Here is a 22225-nt window from a genome sequence, read left to right as displayed (position 1 = left end):
CAGCTGGGGTTGCAGCCAGCCTGGTAGGGCAGTGACAGAGCTGACGGTCCTATCCCCAGAGATCTGGTTGCTGCAGATGGACACCAGTACCCCGTGTGTCCTGAGTGAGGGTCAGTCCGGGAGGCCTCAGTTGTGGCCACCCTGCTCATAGGAGCTGCTCTCTGCTGGAGGCTGAGATGTCCGGGAGCCACCAGGAGACAGAGGGTTTCAGCTCATCCTGGTCTGGGCAGAGCACCCGCATGTACAACATTAGCGGTACCTTGTCCAGGTCACTCTCAACCAACTCGCCTTTGGGGTTCTTGATCACCATCACCAACTGGGCCTGGAAGGTGGTGATTAGCACAGGCCTCTGCATCCATCATCTTGCTGTGACCTTGACTGTCAGCAAGTCCTTGACCTTGACTATCAGCACTGTGGGACACCCAGCCCAAGGCGTTGTTGCTCTTGGCACACTTCATCTTCATCTCAAAGAACCAATCAAGCACCACATTGCTGTCCCTGAGGTCCTTCAGCTGCTGGGCCCACTTGGAGTCCTTGTGCAGCAACCTCCAGTGCCTCCTCGTTGGCTTCAAACACTTCCTCTTCCTTCAACTTCTCTCTGGCCGCAGGTAGGCCCAGTCTGCCAGGGATGCTCTGGTCTGTCTCCTTCTAGAGGGACTCCACACCCTGGCAGGCGGCTTTGAGGGTGGCAGTCCAGTAGAGCTTCTCCCTGCCTTTGGACAACAACTCGGCGACGGCTCAGCTGTCGTGGCTGCTTCTTCGACACCCTCCTTGATTTTCCCGCCAAGGTCACTTTGACTGACTTCATCAAGACTCTCCTTCCCGCTGCCTGTGATCTCCCCCAGCTTCTTTCCTGATCGCCTCTTTCCTTCTCAGAATTTCCGATTCGATGGTTCTGTGTCTCCTTGGCTTCCTGGCCTTGTCTCAGAACTTTTTTTTTTTTAACTTTCTTTCATTTCTTTATTTTTGGCTAATTCCTGTGTGATATTAAGAAGCCAGCGAGAGAGAAAGCCGTTTCTGTTTCCCAAGGCACAGGATTTGGACAGGGTCCGCTCTCCGCTCGGCTGGTAGCAGCACCAGGTTCTGGCTGGACCGGAGGTGGACTCCGCTGCAGACCATCTCCGTGGGCACGGTACCAGCCTGCCCGCAGCAGCGCCGCCACCCTGCTGCAGGATCCCACGTGGGGGAAAGCTTTGACTGTGTTTTTAGAGCATTTACTTTTTAGAATTGGAGAAGGAAATGGCAACCCACTCCAGTGTTCTTGCCTGGAGAATTCCAGGGACGGAGGAGCCCGGTGGGCTGCCGTCTATGGGGTCGCACAGAGTCGGACACGACTGAAGCAACTTAGCAGCAGCAGAACTTTATTCATTCCAGACCTTTTCTCCTTTTTGTCTGGCGAAATCCTATGCCTTTAAGGGTCCAGCTCTCTGTGAAGTCTTCCCTGACTTCAGGAAGGGTGGATCTGTCCATTCTGAGAATTCCACAGCACTGCTCTCCATATCTTTATGACAAAATTACTTCCCTTACTATATTGTGATTTGCCATTTTTTTTATGTCTCTCGCCAGTTACTTAAAGATGCCTTGCCACAGGAATTGGGTATATTATTCCTGGGTCCCTCCTAGTGCCCAGCAGGAGTACATGCGACACAGGAATTATAACATGTATGTCAATCATATGGATGAGAGGCATCAAAAGGCATCGTCATTTCTCAACTCATTCTTGGGTTGTGCCTGTGTTGTTTCTGTATTGTGGGAGTATGGAATACAGTTATGTCCATATAGCCATCAGATATGAAGGCTGTGTCCACAATGGTCTATAGAGAATCTGTGAAAATAGTTCTTGGGCTGAAATATACAAAAGGCTTGAGAACTATTTATGCAGCAATCACACCCTGAAAAGGAAGTGTGAGAGCCTTATTTGCCAAATAAGGCTACCCATACCATGTGTTATAACCCCATGTTTATCCCTACACCATTGCTTTTGTATTTAAAATCAGAACTTTCAAAAACATTTTCTTTCTTTTTTTTTTAATGTGCATTAAGGGCACATAATACACGATTGTATACTTAAACTGACAGTTGTGATTTCTCAGTAGAAAATAAAGGAAATGGTCAATTTTTTTTGGTAGGGAGTTTTCAGCCCACATGATAAATCAACATTTTAAACAAATTTCTCCATCTGACTTCTCGTTTTCTGGTTTCATCTCATTGTGTGTGTGTGTGAGAGAGAGAGGGAGAGAGCAAGAGAGATGAGGATTGTAAACCTTGTTGAAAAACAACCAAAAAAGGAGTGGCAGATTCTAACTGAGTTATTATAGAATTGCATTACTACATCTCTCCCCCTATTATAGGCCATGCTATTTTGTCATTTGTCAACTCCCTGAAAATATCCTTTTTCCCCCCACAAGTCAAAAATGTCTTCTTTAGGGCATACAGGATAAGTTGTAATAACACATTTGATAGCTCTAAGTAATTCTCTGCTACCAATGTACACAGTGAATGTTATTAATGGGAGACTCTTTCCATGGGCCCTGAAAATAGCCAATAACTCAACCTGTCAGCATTTGGATAACTACAGCCTTCAATTTAACATGAAGAAATATCAGATTCAGTTTAGTAGTCTCAAAAGCAATGAATACAGATGATGAAATCTCTTCTTTCAGGCAAAGAGACTGCAAATTATACATAGACACTTATTTCTAATAATGTCATTTCAATTTGCTTCTCAGTTGCCTGATATTAGAAGCATTTATTCAGGAATTGGATGAGAATTTAATCATCATTTCAGAGCTCCAGGCCCATCTCAGGGATCAATGGAATATCATATCAGCAACTGAGCGGCAATTCTTCCTACCCCCTTCCTGCATTTCCTTATCTCCTTTTTCTTCTTACTTTCCAAGTTTTATTTCTTTGTTTAAAAATTTTTCATTGGAATATAGCTGATTTACAACATTGTGTTAATTTCAGATGTACAGCAAAGTGAATCAGTTATACATATACACACATCCTGCCCTCCTTTTTTAGATTCTTTTCCCATACAGATTATTACAGAATATTGTGTAGAGTTCCCTGTGCTATACAGTGGGTCCTTATTAGTTACCTAGAGCTCTGACAAACCTAGATAGCATATTTAAAAGCAGAGACATCACTTTGCCAACAAAGGTCCATATCGTCAAAGCTATGGTTTTTCCAGTAGTCATGTATGGATGTGAGAGTTGGACTATAAAGAAGGCTGAGCACCAAAAAATTGATGCTTTCAAATTGTGGTGCTGGAGAAGACTCTTGAGAGTCCTTTGGACAGCACGGAGATCAAATGAGTCAATCCCAAAGGAAATCAACCTTGAATATGCATTAGAAGGACGGATGCTTGAAGCTCCAATACTTTGGCCACCTGATTCAAAGAGCTGACTCATTGGAAAAAGACTCTAATGCTGGGAAAGATTGAAGGTAGGAGGAGAAGGGAGCAACAGAGGATGAGATGGTTGGATGGCATCACCGACTCAGTGGACATGAGTTTGAGCAAACTCCAAGAGATAGTGAAGGACAGGGAAGCCTGGCGTGCTGCAATCCATGGGGCCATAAAGCGTCGGACACAACTTATTGACTGAACAATAACAAGTGTGTATATGTCAATCCCAGTCTCCAAGTTTATCTCTCCTCTTCCTTACCCCCTAGTAATCATAAATTTGTTTTCTATATCTGTAACTGTACTTTGTAATGGGATTTTATTTTGCCTGTAAAGCCAGCTCTGATGTAAAAGGCAAGCTCACCCTTAGAGATGGTATATTGTAGCAAGGACCAGTGATATGTTGGTAAATGTTTATCAGTGTAGCTGATTTCCAGCCACCAGCATGTTAACACTGAGGGCAGCCCTGGGAAAAGAGGCCCCGAAGCACATTATTCTGCAGCACTTCCATCGTACAGTGACAGTGTAAGAAAGTGTCCTCAAGAGCATAGATAACAGTAAAATGTACTGACATAATCAGAGAGTGGAACGGTGTGAGCATTTATTACCTTTGTTTTTTATATAATTTATGTAATTGTATTTTTAATATAATTTTTATAATGGCTATACTGGCTGACAAAATTCCTGATAATTTAATTTTTTCTTGTGATACTATGGGCTTCCATGTGGCTTAGATGGTAAAGAATCCTCCTGCAATGCAAGAGATCTGGGTTCGATCCCTGGGTCAGGAAGATCCCCTGGAGAAGGGAATGACTACCCACTCCAGTATTCTTGCCTGGGAAATCCCATGGACAGAGGAGCCTGGCGGGCTACAGTGAATAGGGTCACAAAAGAGTCAGACATGACTGAGTAACTTTTCATGATACTACAGGAGCTAGCTTCGCTTTCATGATACTATAGGAGCTAGCTTCAGCTATCGGATAGGATGCTTTACTCAACCTGCCTTCAGAACCCACACCCTCCCCATCCAACCCTGAACCCATACAGCATCACTTCAAGCACTTCTTTGCTAGAATCTTCAATCAGGAACATTTGTTGTTTGATTGGGATGGCCAATTGTTTTGGTTAGTGGCGGAGAAGTGCAAAGATTCATAAGAAAGAGTAGATAGATCAGAAAGAAGATTGGGACATCCTTTAACTCCCCCAAACCTAGAAACTTTTACTAAGTATCTTGAGTTACAGATAGACAGCCTGCTTCAATTTTATATTCTTGAATTTGGCTCACCACCTCCCAATGTCTTATAATTCACAGTTTATACACACACACACACACACATTTTTATATTTTTATATTCTCTTGAGAAATCTGAAAGTCTGGGCCAGTATTACCATAGGACTACAACCCCCTGGGTCTGAATAGTGACCCTTGAATGGCCTTGAGCTCTCCAATTCAATCTCTTCAATTTGCCAGTCCCTGGAGAGTGACTGAGTGGTCCCATTATAACCATGGCTTCCCCCCCAACCCCTGCCACCACCCCGCATCCTGGCCATTTCTACATATCACCACACCCCAAGTCCAACTTGCTTTCAGTCATTCATTTTCTGGCCTGTATGTCTCCTTCTCAATCTTCTTGATTGTACAAACAGCATTTGAAGTCTCATTTCATACCAGAATTGTCTTGACTTTGGATGAAAGGTAATGATTCCTCTACCATTATTCTGGGCTTATTTCAGTGGTAAAGAATCCTCCTGCCAATGCAGGAGCCACAGGAGATGTCGGTTAGCAGGTTCGAATCCTGGATCAGGAAGATCCCCTGGAGTAGGAAATGGCAACCCACTCCATTATTCTTGCTGGGATCCCATAATCCCATGGACAGAGGAATCTGCCGGGCCTCAGTCCATGGGGTCGCAAAGAGTCAGACATGATTGAGCACGATGATTGAGACCATTACTCTGCTTGTTTTGCCTTCACCAACTGAAACAAATTTTTTATTTTTAAAAAACCACCAAAACACTTCTGTGCACCTTGATTTTATGAATATCTTATGAATGTACAATTTTCATTGTCCTGTTCTTTTACAAGTCCCTTTTAGACAGCCTGTTCTTGAAGGGCAGTGCTCAGGAATCATAACCATTTAGCTTTCTTTGCATCTCACTTAGTAAAGAATCATGGACAGCTTTCTAAATGTTCTTTCATAGCTTCAAGAATGGGGATATTCACGGTGAGCTTATTGATACACGCTTGTGAGTGGCAGCATATGAAACAATCACTCTATCTTAGAGCAAGTTCAGTTCAGTCCAGTTTAGTGGCTCATTCATGTCCGACTCTTTGCGACCCCATGAATTGCAGCACACCAGGCCTCCCTGTCCATCATCAACTCCTGGCGTTTACCCAAACTCATGTCCATCGAGTCGGTAATGCCATCCAGCCATCTCATCCTCTGTTGTCCCCTTCTCCTCCTGCCCCCAATCCCTCCCAGCATCAGCGTCTTTTCCAATGAGTCAACTCTTCGCATGAGGTGGCCAAAGTACTGGAGTTTCAGCTTTAGCATTGTTCCTTCCAAAGAAATCCTAGGGCTGATCTCCTTCAGAATGGACTGGTTGGATCTCCTTGCAATCCAAGGGACTCTCAAGAGTCTTCTCCAACACCACACTTCAAAAGCATCAATTCTTCGGCGCTCAGCTTTCTTCACAGTCCATCTCTCACAGCCATACATGACCACTGGAAAAACCATAGCCCTGACTAGATGGACCTTTGTTGGCAAAGTAATGTCTCTGCTTTTGAATATGCTCTCTAGGTTGGTCACAACTTTCCTTCCAAGGAGTAAGTGCTTTTTAATTTCATGGCTGCAATCACCATCTGCAGTGATTCTGGAGCCCCCCAAAATAAAGTCTGACACTGTTTCCACTGTTTCCCCATCTATTTCCCATGAAGTGATGGGACCAGATGCCATGATCTTGGTTTCTGAATGTTGAGCTTTAAGCCAACTTTTTCACTCTCCTCTTTTACTTTCATCAGGAGGCTTTTTAGTTTCTCTTCACTTTCTGCCATAAGGGTGGTGTCATCTGCATATCTGAGGTTATTGATATTTCTCCCAGCAATCTTGATTCCAGCTTGTGCTTCTTCCAGCCCAGCGTTTCTCATGATGTATTCTGCATATAAGTTAAATAAGCAGGGTGACAATATTCAGTCTTGATGTACTCCTTTTCCTATTTGGAACCAGTCTGTTGTTCCATGTCCAGTTCTAACTGTTGCTTCCTGACCTGCATAGAGGTTTCTCAAGAGGCATGTCAGGTGTGTGGATCTTAGAGCAAGGGCCCTCATTAAAGAGTAAGTCATGGTGTTAATAAGAGTGCTTTCAAATTTCTAGCAGTCTCCATGGCTTAGCAAATTATGTCTGCATAAGAGCTTATGCAGAAATTGTGCCAAGACACACTCTCAAAAATCCACAATTATTGTGTCTTTCTTTAAATGTCTTCTAAGTTATGAATATATAATGCATAAACAAGTTCTAGCTATTTTGTGCATTAAGAGTAATGAAACAATATTTCAACTGCCTTATCCTCACAAACAGAAACAACCACTAGCTTTTATTTCTAAATGTTTAATTCATCACCACAGCCACCATCATCTGGACTACAGATGGCAGACATACTTTCTGGAACTCTATTTCCAAGTAAACAGCATTTCCTTCAACGGTTCTGTAGAGAGAATACACAGTGTTTATATTCCTCTCAGCTCTTCTCTGCATTTTGCCCAAGATTATAAGCACATTTGGGATGAGAACATCTCACTAAAGAACAAGTGTATTCTGTCAAATTGGGTTAGAGAGAAAAACTAAACTCAGAGGAGAGGGAAAATCCTTATAAAGAGATTCTTTTGGTTGGGTTGGGGTTTTTTGTTTAATTTGTATATCGCTTACTCAGTCTTTTGTGAGGGCACAGTTATCATTTCCAGTTCTATTTTCTTTGTTCATAAATTCCTGACCAGACATAATTCACTTAATTAACAGCTCTTTGAGTCAATCGAGTTTGCTGCCTTAGGGGACAGACACCAGAGGGCCAGAAACTCCTGAGTGAGCTGGCGAGGCTCCAGAAGTGCATAATCACACACTTGGGCTGTTTCTGAAGAAACAGAACAGACCCGAATGCAAAATGACAGCAGCAGAGCCCGCGGCCGCTGTGTACAGGAGGTGAGTCTCCCTCTGTCTTCCATGTTGGAAAAGCCTGCTTTCCATGTACGTGTGAACCCCAGTGATACACACAGATACAGTGAGCTCAAAAATCAGAGCAGGCAGATGTCAGTAGCCAGTTCACTGGAATGTCTGGAACCAATAATTTCAACCACTTGACACAAGCATTTGATCACTGCAAGTATGAAACATACAATCAAAAATAAAAAAATAGAATAGATAAAATGAAATGAGTGGAAACCATCACATTACTGGGTTCACTGTGCTTTCAGGGATTTACACCTGTTTACAGCATGAGTACTAAGTTTTTATTTCTGAGGTCTGCTGGTAACAGTGTTGATTTCTGGGCTGCAAGATAACTGGGGCAAAGGTTGTTTAGGATCCTATTGAATGATCTGGCTGTGTGCTTTTAGAAAGCAATTCCGTATTTCATATGGTGGACATTAAAGTGGGACAGGTGCCTTGGGGCTTGAAATGTTTATGACTGCTAATTACTGATTTTTTTTTGTAGAAAAAATATATATGAAATTTTATTACCAGTACCATTTGAATATAAATATAACAAAAACATATTTACTAATCTATAAACCACTTGATTTCAAACAGTATTCTATACACAAAGTTATTATATCAATTATTATAATAGTTCAAAGTAAACTTGAACAATCTAATGTTTAACTTTAATAATTACTAATATTTAGTTGTACTTAACTGTAGCATATCTAAATGCTTATTTGGAAGTAGTAATAGATCAGAGGTCTTCTGATTCCCTTTTATTTTTGATTTATTCATTTTTAATCCGAGGATAATTGCTGTACAATATGGTGTTGGTTTCCGCCATACATCAGCATGAATCAGCCATAGGTATGTATATGTTTCCTGCCTCTTGAACCTCCCTCCCAACTCCCACCCCACCCCACCCCTTTGATCAGCATTTTATGTCCTTCTCTATATTTCTTTACTCCTAGGTTGATCTAATATTTGACCAATAAGGAGTACCCAGAGGGAAAATTAATACTTTTTACAGGTAGATAGCACCATATCACCTGTGGTAAACGGTTGAATGTTGCTGTATGTTACCTTTTCTTGTGTTCCCTCCCATAGAGCATCCTGATTAGACAGGTCAAGCTCCACTTCTGAGTCAGAGAATCTTACAAACCAACTTCATTTATTTAAGCAACTGCTCTAGGAAAAGCAAAATGCTAAGCAGTGAAAGCAACCTACAAAACTTTGAGTAGTAAAAGGAAAAAAGTGAAAGTGAAAGCAAAAGTCGTTCAGTTGTGTCTGACTCTTTGTGACCCCATGGACTGTAGTCCATGGAATTCTCCAGGTCAGAATACAGGAGTGGGTAGCCTTGCCCTTCTCCAAGGATCTTCCCAAACCAGAGATCAAACCCAGGTCTCCCGCATTGCAGGCAGATTCTTTACCAACTGAGCCACAAGGGAAGCAAAGGAAAAAAGAGTGTAGAAATACAGATTATACACTGTGATTATGCAAAGAACTAACTGTGGCTTCATCACTTCATGGGAAACAGATGGGGAAACAGTGGAAACAGTGTCAGACTTTATTTCTGGGGGCTCCAAAATCACTGCAGATGGTGACTGCAGCCACGAAATTAAAAGATGCTTACCTCTTGGAAGGAAAGTTATGACCAACCTAGATAGCATATTCAAAAGCAGAGACATTACTTTGCCAACAAAGGTCCATCTAGTCAAGGCTATGGTTTTTCCTGTGGTCATGTATGGATATGAGGGTTGGACTGTGAAGAAGGCTGAGTGTCAAAGAATTGATGCTTTTGAATTGTGGTGTTGCAGAAGACTCTTGAGAGTCCCTTGGACTGCAAGGAGATCCAACCAGTCCATTCTGAAGGAGATCAGCCCTGGGATTTCTTTGGAGGGAATGATGCTGAAGCTGAAACTCCAGTACTTTGGCCACCTCATGCGAAGAGTTGACTCATTGGAAAAGAGTCTGATGCTGGGAGGGATTGGGGGCAGGAGGAGAAGGGGACGACAGAGGCTGAGATGGCTGAATGGCATCACTGACTCGATGGACGTGAGTCTGAGTGAACTCTGGGAGTTGGTGATGGACAGGGAGGCCTGGCATCCTTCGATTCAGGGAGTCACGAAGAGTCGGACACGACTGAGCGACTGAACTGAACTGTGGCTGAGTAGTCCTGGCCTCAGAGCAGGGCTAGAAGCACAGTCCTTTTTTTGGCCCACTTGTTGTTTTTCTTTTTAAAAACTGATTCAAGAACAATAAAACTGCAATAGGCAGCCGGGTCCACCTGCCATGTGATGCTGACCCCCCTCATCAGCACTTCTAATTTCCAGAGGCTGGAGTCCGAGGCAGCCTCAGCAAGTACACAGATTAATATATTTGCCCAAAATGGAAGAGTTTTTGAGCTGGCAGTTGTTGATAAAGATGTTTCATCCCTGGTTTTGTTCTTTACATAAGGTCTTTGCACCGAGACGGTGAAATTCTTGTCACTTTTATGTAGGTTGTTGTTTTGGTACAAATGAAGACATGGAAGAGGGTGGTGATCATTCCTAAACTATTGAAACAAAGGAAGGTGGATTTTATTATTCCAAGGGCCCTGGGAATTGAATGTCTTCAGAAACATTCGAGAAAGAAGGAAGCTAAATGTTAAAAGGCCTTGAGTGAGTGAGTGAAGTCGCTCAGTCGTGTCCGACTCTTTGCGACCCCATGGACTGTAGCCTGCCAGGCTCCTCCATCCATGGGATTCTCCAGGCAAGAATACTGGAGTGGGTTGCCATTTCCTTCTCCAGGAGATCTTCCTGACCCAGGGATTGAACCCGGGTCTCCCACATTGTAGGCAGATGTTTTACCATCTTAAGGCCTTAGTGTTGATTAAAAAGTGAGATCAGAAACAAACAAAAAATAAATAAAATGGATTCAGTATTTTACAATTAGGAGATTATACACAGTGACACACAAACTTTTATGTTTTTGTATTCTCTTGAAAAATCAGAAAGTCTGGGCCTGTGTTAGCACGGGGCCACAATCCCTTGGGTCTGATTACTGATCCTTAGATGGCCTTGAGCTTTCCAGTTCAAGACAGTCTCACCAGTCCCTAGGGAGTGAGTGACTGGTCTCATTACAACCATACCCCCCTCCCCCCATGTATCCTTCCTGCCTGGACAAGAAGACATTTGGGTCTCTGTCATAGAATTCCTCATGAGAACTCGGTCACTTTAGTCATGTCTGACTCTTTGGGACCCCATAGACTATAGCCTGCCAGGTTCCTCTATCCATGGGATTATCCTAGCAAAAATACAGGAGTAGGTTGCCATTTCCTACCCCAGGGTATTAAACCCATGTCACCTGCATTGGCAGACAAATTCTTTACCACTGAGCCACCATAGAAGTTCCATAACGTTGCTCATAGAAATTGTTTCAGATCCTCTACTAAAACTCCGTGACTGTGAACAAATCACGTATCCTCTCTGTCCTCTGTCTCCTCATCTCTGAAACAGGGATGATAATACCTGTAACAGTACACCTATCTCATAGTGTTGAAGTGTAGATCATACAGCCTGCAAAAGAGCTTCTCATGTGTTAGTTACTGCTGTTCATTTATTATTAAATAATTTTGTAATTATATGAGTGTTAATGATTGATCTAAAACCATTAAATCAGGAGTCAAATAAGTTTCTAATTCTGATTTTTTTCTTCATTGTATATATAATGTCATCAGCAACACATTAAGAGTAACCAATGAACTGTAATTTAGAGATGTAATTTGCTGATGGGGTCAAAAGCAGGTTTACTATAAAACTGACAAAATGTCAGAGCCCCTCATTTTTAATGGACCATTTCCAAGGCCTGGGAGAGAACCTAGAAATGAGTTCACCTAGTCATGTGCTTTTCTAAAATATGTCAAAGTAAGATAGTTTCACTGTAAGTTTCAAAGTAAGATAGTTAAGACAATTGTCTCTTTCCACTCATTTTTCCTTTGTCATACTTGCCCTGTGATATCAGGGATTTTAGAGTGGCCTGGCTTTTGGGAGATACAGATAAAGGGAGCTGAGCAAAGGAAGCATATATTTTTGGTTTAATGGAGTATATTTATGTAGCTTATGGTCTCTTCTGGCATTGTTACTTATTGCTAGGTATCCAGGTATAAAGATGACTTCCAGGAAAACCACCGTTGTCCACCAGGCTGACTCACCTAACTGTAACACAAAGTGTAGGGTCAGAGATGAGGCTGCAACATGAAAGTGTTCTAACCACTCAGCCCTAGATACGGGGGCCATGTGGGAGAAACAAGGTTTGGAATGTATGGACCGAAGCTAGTCTGCAGAAATCTCTTTTAATTATCAGACCCGTAAATCAAAATTGTTAGTGGAAAATTTGGTTCACTACAATACCTACCCAAATGGGAGTGTTGTCAGGGAGAGAGAAAATAATTCAGAATATACAATTTTAAATACTCTATACGTTTCTTTTTTTGTGGGAATCATGCAAATATAAGTTTATAAGAATTCTTATGTTTATAGAGCAAAACTGTGGCAGTACCACGTGCATCTGAAATGTCTGTGTGGCATTCTGTGCTTTCTGCAATGCATTAACTTGTTACTCAACAAGCTTTACTGTTATTGTTACTCAACATCTTGTCCTGACAGTAGTTCCAGAAGAAACAACCTATAACATTGCCATTGGCATAGTGAGTCTGCACACAAATGGTCTAAAAGCAGTAAGACGACCCGAAGGATAGAGGGTCTCAGTGATAAAAGTTCCTACACATATACATCAACAAGTTAATATATGTAAAATAGAAATTGTGTGATAGATAACCAGTAAGGACCTACTGTTCCCTGCTGTACAGGGAACTATAATAAATATTTTGTAATAACCTAAGGGAAAAGAAGCTGAAAAAGAATAGATATATATGTATAACTGAACCACTTTGCTGTATACGTGAAGCTAACCTGACACTGCAAATCAACCATACCTCAATTTTTTTTTAAGTTGTTTGATCACCAATTTATATGGCTCTATACAAGGTAGGAGCAATTAAAATGTATTTGAAATGCACTTTTGCAAACCTTAAATTCAGATTGTGTACACTGCTATGAGTTATGGACTATGCCAAAATTTAAATAAAATGAAATTAAGTATCCTACTGCAAGCCAAAAACCTATTCTGAAAGAAAGAAGACTGTACGGGCCTCAAAATGGCCAAATTCTCCTACTGGGTCTGAAGGAAATGGAAATCTCTTGGAAGCAACATTGTGAAAAGATAGATATATTTACTAGAATGCGAATACTTTCAGAAGGAAGAGCAGTGAAAGAAAAGAAAAGTTAAGAAGGGAGAAAGTGTGTATGTTAGTCCTTTTCTCCCAGTTCGTCCCACCCTCCCCGTGCCGCCTATGTCTAGTCCGTTCTCTATATCTGCATCACTATCCTGCCCTGTGAATAGGTTCATCTGTACCATTTTTCTAGATTCTACATATATGCATTAACATATGATACTTGCTTTTCTCTTTCTGACTTAATTCACTCCATACGACAGACTCTAGGTCCATCCACATCTCCATCATATGACCCAGTTTTGTTGAGTTTTGTTTTTTATGGCTGAGTAATATTCCATCGTATATATGAACCACATTTTCTTTATCCATTCATCCGTTGACGGATGTATAGGCTGCTTCCATGTCCTGGGGTACATATGTATACATATAGCTGATTCACGTCATTGTATAGCTGAAGCTAACATTGTAAAGCAATGTTGCAAAGCAATTGTACACGATGAAAAACATTTTTAAAATAAATTTTAAAAAAAAGAGGAGAGAAATTATAAGTCCACCAGAGCATTCAAGACAGTCAGCAACCACTTATCTTGAGGAAGAAGTTGATTTTGTTAGGAACCATGTCTCTTTCCTCATGTTGTTACAGAAAGCAATAAAATGTTCAACATTGTTAATGACAGCAGGTTTTCAGAATTGTGATCCTTATAATATGTAGAGAGAAATGAACAGAATGCAAAATAAACAAAAAGTCTTAAATAGATATTTTGAGAAGAAAAAAATGTAACTGGTTAAATTATTTTGAGATCCGGACTAGGCTAGCCCAACACTAAACTGCATGAATCGTTTTAAACTGTTTTCAGTGAGACAGACACAACCGACACGAGACAAGTGCTCAGTCGGAATGACCATATTGAGAATTCTCAAGTCCTGGAGATGACACCGAATCCAAGGAGGCTGTGTTTACTTGTTTTATATGCAAGTGAAGCCAAACAAAGCACACTGAATCAGGATTTTAAGACCAAAGACAACTTACTATTATTCCTGGAGTAGTTACAGTTGTTCAATTTTAAGTGAGAGTTTTGTCCTTCAGGGTCATAATGAAAGCGAAATTCTTAAATAAAACAAATTTAGTGGGAATTATGTAGTTATTGAATTTAATCCATTGTTGTGTCAGGACTTGGAAAAAATGTCAAAGTGAAAAAAAACAAATGTGACTTACTTATACAAACATTTAAAAAAAAATTTGAAATAATGGGAGAATCCGTACAAAATGAAGTGGCAAACCAAACACCACCTACCACTCCATTACTGTAGATTCTACCCTGGTCACTTGGCAATAACAATGCACACTTTTTACAAAAGGAAATCCTATGAGCAGTTTTAAGCTATTTTTTTTTTTTCCCTTTGGCCAAATGAAAATCATCTATTTGTAAGTTTCTTAAATCAATAAAATATGTTCTGGACAATTGCAACCTGTCATTGAAAACCATTTGCCATCAGTTGTGTGGCAACATAGCAGTTACGAGAGACGAGAACCAAGATCTGTGTGAATGTGTAACACGTGTTGCTCCATCTCGGCATCTCATCAGACGGAAAGTTGCTTCTTAGGACCAGAAGTTATTAATTACTTTGGTATTTTATAATAGTTTTGTTTTCTTTTCAGATCCGTCTGATTGATGGAACAAATGAAACACATATGCTATCCCGGATTACTTTTGAAGAGTAAGTATAACAAGATGGCCCATCTCTAATAACACTGGGGCTAGGAATATAGATGAGGCAAGATTGGCCTGTTTATGTTTGGGGCTGGAGAATGGGTTCACTATACTGTCTATTTATTTTTATATATGTTAAAAATTAAAAAAGGTTAACATTTTTTGGTTTGGTGGTAAAAGGGAAAAGCTGATTTTCTGTTCATTCAAGTTATGTACAGACCCAGATTTATTCATTAACTCACTTCCTCTAGCAGAAGCTACAAAATTTGAGGGGAAAACTTCCTTATGTCATTTCTCCCTTTTCTATAGATTTCATGCTCAAAAGCTGATGGGCTATAAGAAAAGCAATAAAGACGAACAACAAAATAAATAGACATATATGGGGGCACTGAGAAGCAAATTGTAGCGAAAAATTTTCAGAGCATGATAACAGCAATAATTCATTACAAGATAAACTTCTAATAGAAGTAATAAACAGGGTATTTGATTGTTTGCTGTTCCATCCAATTAGTGGAAAAGAATTTTATGAACAATGAAGAAATATTTATAAGATTTGTTTCTTGGACAGGAAATACTAATATCAACGAAGATAATCTGAAATTCATAGCACATTTTCATCACTACAGAAAGCTTCCTTGTCCCAATTTTCAGTCAACCTCCCCACCTCCAGTGCCATAATAAACAACCATCAGTATTCTCATTTCTGACTTACAGCTTAGTTTTGACTGTTCCAGTGTTTAATATAAACAGCATAATATACTGTTCACTCTTCTGTGAATGTCTTCTTTCAGTCAAGGTATTATTTGGAAGATTAATCTCTGTTTTATACATATCACAAGAGGGGCCATGGTGAAAGCAGCTTCCCAATGACTCCCTTTCCTGTTATCTTATCCTTGTATAATGGAAAATTGCTACCCCTGCCATCACGTGACTAGGTCTATATACTACCCCATGAAACGGACTGCTTTTATGACTTGATTGACCAATAAAATGTGATGGAAGTGATATTCTTTGACTTCTGAATCCAAGCCTTAATAGAGCTTATAGCTTCTACTTTATGTCTTGGAAGAAAGGTGTGAACGTGCGAGCTCCGTCATGTCCAACTCTTCACGTCTCCATGGACTGTAGCCTGCCAGGCTCCTCTGTCCATGGGATTCCCAGGTGAGAATACTGGAGTAGGTAGCCGTTTCTTTCTCCAGCAGCCATATAAGGAAGTTCAGGCTATCCTGCTGAAGAGACAGGCCACATTTATAGGGAGTACCCCTGGAGGATGGGAAGACCACCTGGATAAAGGGCCACATGGAGGCAGGTGTCCAGCCCACTGCCAGCATCAAGCCACCAGGAGGTGAGTGAGGCTCTCTTGGTTCCATCCAGGCAACTGAATATAAATGCAAGAATCAGCCCAGGCAGAAATGCCACTCTTAACCTACAGAAATAATACACCATAGTTGTTTTAAGTCACTATATGTTGAAGTGATTTGTTACACAGTCCCAGATAACTGATATACAGTGGTTTGTTCCTTTTCATTGGTCAGTAGAATTTCATTGAATGGGTATGCCATCATATAATTCAACAATTTATTTCCTTAGTAGTTTTTTCTCCCCTAGTTTTGACAATTATGGAACAGTTGCTATGAAAATCCTTATACAGTTTTTTTTTTTTTTAAGTGGACCATTTTTAAAGTCTTCATTGAATTTGTTACAATATTGCTTCCAAATATTTTTGTTTTGCTTTCTTGGCCCCGAGGCATGTGGGATCTAGTTCCCTGACCAGAGATCAAAAATGCATTCTCTGCATTGGAAGGTGAAGTCTTAACCACTGGATCTCCAGGGAAGTCCTTTGTACAGTGTTGTTGTATTTTTTTTTTTTACTGAGTGTATTTTTATTTCCCTAGGAGTTGAATTGTTAAATTATATTTTAAATATATGTTAAAACTACCAGATCAGTTCCCAAAGTACTTGTCTTTATACATTTCCAGCAATAGTGCATGAGAGTTGCATTTGTAACCTTCCCCAATACTTAGTATTGTCTGTGTATTCTATTTCTAATTTGAGCTATTCCAGTTACTGTAAATTATGCTTTTAATCCGCATTTCACTGATGTTTAGCATCAGTGTGTATTGGCCACTTTTATAATTACAATCATATAATTTCTTTTGTGAAGTATGTTTCGGTTTTTGCAATTTTTTTTAACAAGATTGCTCAATTTTCTATTAGTTAGTAGTTGGAATTATTTATATATACTGGGTATGAGTCTTTTATGAGATATTGGTATTGGAAATATTTTCTTTCAGCTGTAGCTACTTTTTCTTTTATCATCTTAATGAAATCTTTTGATGCATGGAAATTTTGTATTTTGATGGACTATATTTTATAATTACTATTTTTCATCTACAAAACATGTGCCATCTGTGTCACAAAGATCTTCTATGTTTCCTCTAGAAGTTTTTAAGTTTTGTGTGTGTGTTCTTGAAACCCTATTCTTTTTTTAAAGAATTCTTTCCCATTATGGTACATCACAGTACAATTTGATCTTGTTTATCCATCCTATATATCCCAGTTTGCATCTGCTAATCCCAAACTCTCAATTCAACCTTCTCCCAGCCCACCCACCCAAGCTTTTCTTTTCTGTTCTCTATGAGTCTGTTTCTGTTTTACAGATAGGTTCATTTGTGTCGTATTTTAGATCCACATAGAAGTGATATCATACGGTGTTTGTCTTAGAGATCTCTTTCTGATTTACTCCACTTAGTGTGGTAATCTCTAGTTGCATCCACGTTGCTGCAAAATGGCATTATTTCATTCTTCTTTATGGCCAAGTGGTTGAGTTTCAACTTTTAGCTATATGTAGCATTTATATTGGAGAAGGCAATAGCACCCCACTCCAGTGCGACCCCATAGATGGCAGCCCACCAGGCTCCCCCGTCCCTGGGATTCTCCAGGCAAGAACGCTGGAGTGGGTTGCCATTTCCTTCTCCAATGCATGAAAGTGAAAAGTGAAAGTGAAGTTGCTCAGTCGTGTCCGATTCTTCGCGACCCCATGGACTGCAGCCTACCAGGCTCCTCCATCCATGGGATTTTCCAGGCAAGAGTACTGGAGTGGGGTGCCATCACCTTCTCCGGATCATGTCCTAGGTGGGGTCCTAATCAGACCCCACCCCCTGATACCACCCCTTAGGTGTTCTATGTATAAATTTGGAGGGACACACACATTCAGACCATAGCAAGTGACCCCTTGCATACTAGAAGCTATCTGAGCAGCAATCAGATGTAACGAGCTCAAGGAATTGAGGGTTTTAAATTACGAATTTTATGTGTTTTAAACACCGAGCTTTGGGGAAATAAAAGAAACATGAGATAATCCTTCTTTCCCCCATCTTAGTCACAAATCAACCTGTCCTCACTATAGATGGGAACTTTTTATAGCATATTAGCCTTGGGGTTTAGTATAATGGTTTAGTTTGATTAATGAATGAATTAGCCTGGAAAAAAATATCGAGGTTGAAGGCATTATTTATTGCCAGATATATTCTGTTTTATAAACAGAAATGCAAGTGAACTTTTTGTTCCCCAGACCTGGGGTGCTGGGGAATCATTCATCACAGCTGTCTTCCCTACAGCTATGAGTTCCCAACAAATGCTAGCATTCCAGGTCTGCATCGTCCAAAAGCCCATCCACCAGATAAGAAGAACACTGCTCACACTGATTACAAGCTCAACATATCTGTATGTAGCTCATCTCCTGGGAAAGAAATGTTTTCTAAATGGTTAGTACAATTTTCTTTATTGCTAGCCACTAGGCTTCTGTCTTATCTTAACAAAAGACAGAAAAAGGAAGTTCAAAGATAAGCCATTTTTCACGTAAAGAACAGCCTAGAAGCATTTACAAATGAGAGCAATTTAGACCATATCCCTTCCCATGATTTACAACAAAAATCTGGAAGACCTGGGTTACTGCCTCCACAGCTGCTCCCTGCTTCTTCTTTTTTTTTTTTTTTTATTTCCCAGATGAAGGAATCAATAAACTCAAATGGAATTCAAATGAAATTAATATCATTGCCTGAATCACTCAATTCACATAGCTTCCTGAGGACTTCAAGTTAAACGGTAGCCTTTTGTCCTAGAAAAGAAAGTTAATCAAACTGTCTTGCAGCTCCTCAGCAAACTGTGTGATTTGTTCCTAGAGCATGTCTTACACGGAAGTAAAAAACAGTTTGCCAGTTACCAAGCTCATAGCATTCAGCAAAACTCTCCAGTAATCCCACATTTAAAAACATATGTCTTTCCTTCAGCAATCTTTTGAACCAGTGCTTCGGTCCTTCAAAAGTAACCATAACTTTACCCCTTTTCACTTCACATTGGCTCAGCATGATTAATGACACTTCAAATATAAAGAGGTATTGTTTATCATCTCAGCAGAGACCACCCACCACTGTAGTGAATCTGTTAGTTCTTCTCCCGGTGTGCTGTGAGGTTAAAATGCCCAAGATTTAATGAAGCAAGTGGTATTATTGTATTAGCCCTTGAAGTCTGAACAGAGATATTTTCTTTCTAGGGCAACTCTAACAACTCATAATTAAATGTCAGAATACTAATAAAACACCAGAAAATTATTTTAAAACAAAAAGAGGAAAAATTTGGATATCAACCTTTAGCAGATAAGAAACTAGGTCCATGTGGATGTTTGGAAAGGTTTATAAAAGTTTTTTCAAGCAAAGCTGAACATCCAGCACATACACTACCTTACTGAGCATTTGGCTTCTGTCTAGTTGAGATCTTAAGTGCAACTTCTCTCAGTTTTCCCAGGGAAACGACTTACCTTAGTTGCAGGCTGAGTATAAGTCAAACAGGCTGGGACGTGGAACCTGGAATCCTTTGCTGCAATGCTTGCACCAGGACACACAAAATAGAAACTCTAAAGAATTAAAAATGAATGCATGTGCAGTTGGGGCAAATTATGGGCAAGATACAGAATGATCAACCCTCCCACCACCACCCCTGCCACCCACGGCCATTTCTGAAGAGCCGGGAGCAGAAGTAGTTTGACGCAAAAGCCAGGGACTGCGCATGCGCCCTGCACGCAACACCGCTAAAGGGGAGTCAGACCACCTAAGCCACCTCTCTACCCTACCCCTGGACACATCCTTACCCTCGCCTCATATAAGAAGCAAGCTCTCCCTCTTCTCGGGGAGTGAGCAAGGGAAACTTGTTTTCTCTGGCTTCCTCCTGCTATAACAGGAGCCCCAATAAAGCCTTGCCTGAATTTCTTGTTTGGTCTGGAATCAATTTCTATTGATTGGGGAAGGCCAAGAACGCTGGTGGGTCTTACAGGAAGGAATGGGGCTTGTTCATGAATCTGTGTTTTCTCTCCTTCATGTAGCCCCATAGAAGTCAGGGCATATGCTGATGTTTATCACCCAACCAACACATCCCCAGGGTCAGCACAGACACTCCCAACTGGGAGACTCATTTATGTGTGGTATGTGTGGCTACAGTCATGGAGAGGGCTTGGTAAGAGGGTTATACCTTTTCTGAAAGGGTTGGAAAATAAGTATGAGAGGAAAGAACAGCACAAAGTGCTCTTCCACCCTTGATCCCAGATCTCAGATAAAGGCTGAGACTGTGGAAGGAAGAGAGAGCAGGGTGAGGGATCTTTCAGGTCTCTGGTCACAGCCTGAAGCTGTGGACCACTTCTTTCTTTCTTTTGCATCCATACATTTATTAAAATTATGGCAAGTTTAAGTTAGACTTTGTTCCATTTTTTGCTTTTTCTAATTTTTAAATATTTTTAACTGGAGGATAATTGCTTTACAATGTGTTAGTTTCTGCCATAGAACAGCGTGAATTAGCCATAAGTATAAGGAGACAACAGAGGACAAGATGGTTGGGAGGCATCACCGACTCAATGGACATGAGTTTGAGCAAGTTCCGGAAGATGGTGAAGGACAGGGAAGCCTGGTGTGTGGCAGTCCATGGGGTCACAAGGAGTTGGACACAATTGAGCGGCTGATCAACAACAATACATATATCCCCCGCTCTTTTTTACTTTTATTACATTTATTTATTATTAATTGGGGGATAATTGCTTTGCAGTATTGAGTGGGTTGCTGCCATACATCACCATGAATCAGCCACAGGTATACATATTTCCCCTCCCTCTTGAGCCTCCCCCCCATCTCCCCATCCCACCCCTCCAGACCATCACAGAGCACCGACCTGAGCTCTCTGCGCCATACAGCAGCTTCCCACTAGCTATCTGTTTTGCACATGGTGGTGTATATATTTCAATGGTACTCTCTCAATTCATCCCACCCTCTCTTTCCCCTGCTGTGTCCATAACTCCATTCTCTACATCTGCATCTCTAGTCTGGCTGTGGGACCACATCTGTGTTCTTTAGCTTCATGATCTCATTTCATGTTGATGCGGGGTCCTGTCAAGTAGCATCTCAATGGCCTCACACAATATCAGTCCTCAAAGGCTGAGTAGCCTTCACTTACCTTCTGCAACCCTTTGGAAGAGGTCTGTTGAGTCAGAATTTTCTCTGGGGTGTCCATCGGACTAAACCAGCCCTGAAGAGCAAAACAAATACAACACAGGGAGACCATCAAAGAGAACCAAAATAGAAAGCACGTATAGGAATGAAAGATAGCAGAGAAATACAAGTCAATGACCCAAAATTGATGGGCTTACAAGTCTCAGATGAGCTGTTTATAGAGAAAACTAGCCCATGCTTATTTTTAGAAATTCAAAATGAACACAAAGTGTCTTAAAATACATAGTTTTTAAGTTTTAATATTAAGGATCTATTACAAATAAATGGATTTATAATTAGTGTGAAAGCAAAGACTTAGTATTCACTATGAATTTTATTGCTCCATAGGAGGCTCAACTCTTGAGTTCCAAACATATACCAAAATATGTACTATTTTGTTATTAAAAATAACATTGTTCATCCTATTTACATGATTCACATAACTGCTAAAGGCCATTTGCTGCTGGGTGTGCTCTGGGGATGGAGAAGGCAATGGCACCCCACTCCAGTACTCTTGCCTGGAAACTCCCACAGATGGAGGAGCCTGGTAGGCTACAGTCCATGGGGTCGCTAAGGGTTGGACACGACTGAGCGACTTCACTTTCACTTTTCACTTTCATGCATTGGAGAAGGAAATGGCAGCCCACTCCAGTGTTCTTGCCTGGAGAATCCCAGGGACGGCGGAGCCTGGAGGGCTGCCGTCTATTGGGTCGCACAGAGTCAGACACGACTGAAGCGACTTAGCAGCAGCAGCAGCAGTGCTCTGGGGAGAGCTTCCCAGGTGACGCTAGTGGTAAAGAACCCTCCTGCCAATGCAGGAGACATAAGAGACATGGGTTCGATCTCTGGGCCAGGAAGATCCTCTGGAGAAGGGAAGGGCAACCCACTCCAGTATTCTTGCCTGGAAAATCCCATGGACAGAGGAGCCTGGCGGGCTACAGTCCATGAGGCCCCAAAGAGTCAGACACGACTGAAGCAACTTAGCGCTCACGCACATGCTCTGGGTATTGAGCATAGATTCATGCCATCTGAGTCTAACCTATTTTCTCTAGAGAGATCTGCTTATTTTTTATTCCTTTCAATTTATACCATAATTTATGATTTAGGCT

At 41.0% G+C, this 22225-nt stretch overlaps 1 pseudogene; it reads right to left on the bottom strand.

The window, feature by feature from the left end:
* Positions 1 to 275: 275 nt before the first annotated feature.
* Positions 276 to 21138, bottom strand: LOC785440 (mitochondrial import inner membrane translocase subunit TIM44-like; annotated as a pseudogene).
* Positions 21139 to 22225: the final 1087 nt, after the last annotated feature.

Source organism: Bos taurus, chromosome 9 (assembly GCF_002263795.3).
Source record: "Bos taurus isolate L1 Dominette 01449 registration number 42190680 breed Hereford chromosome 9, ARS-UCD2.0, whole genome shotgun sequence".
NCBI classification, from domain to species: domain Eukaryota; kingdom Metazoa; phylum Chordata; class Mammalia; order Artiodactyla; family Bovidae; genus Bos; species Bos taurus.
This window is presented reverse-complemented; position numbering and strand designations above follow the sequence as displayed.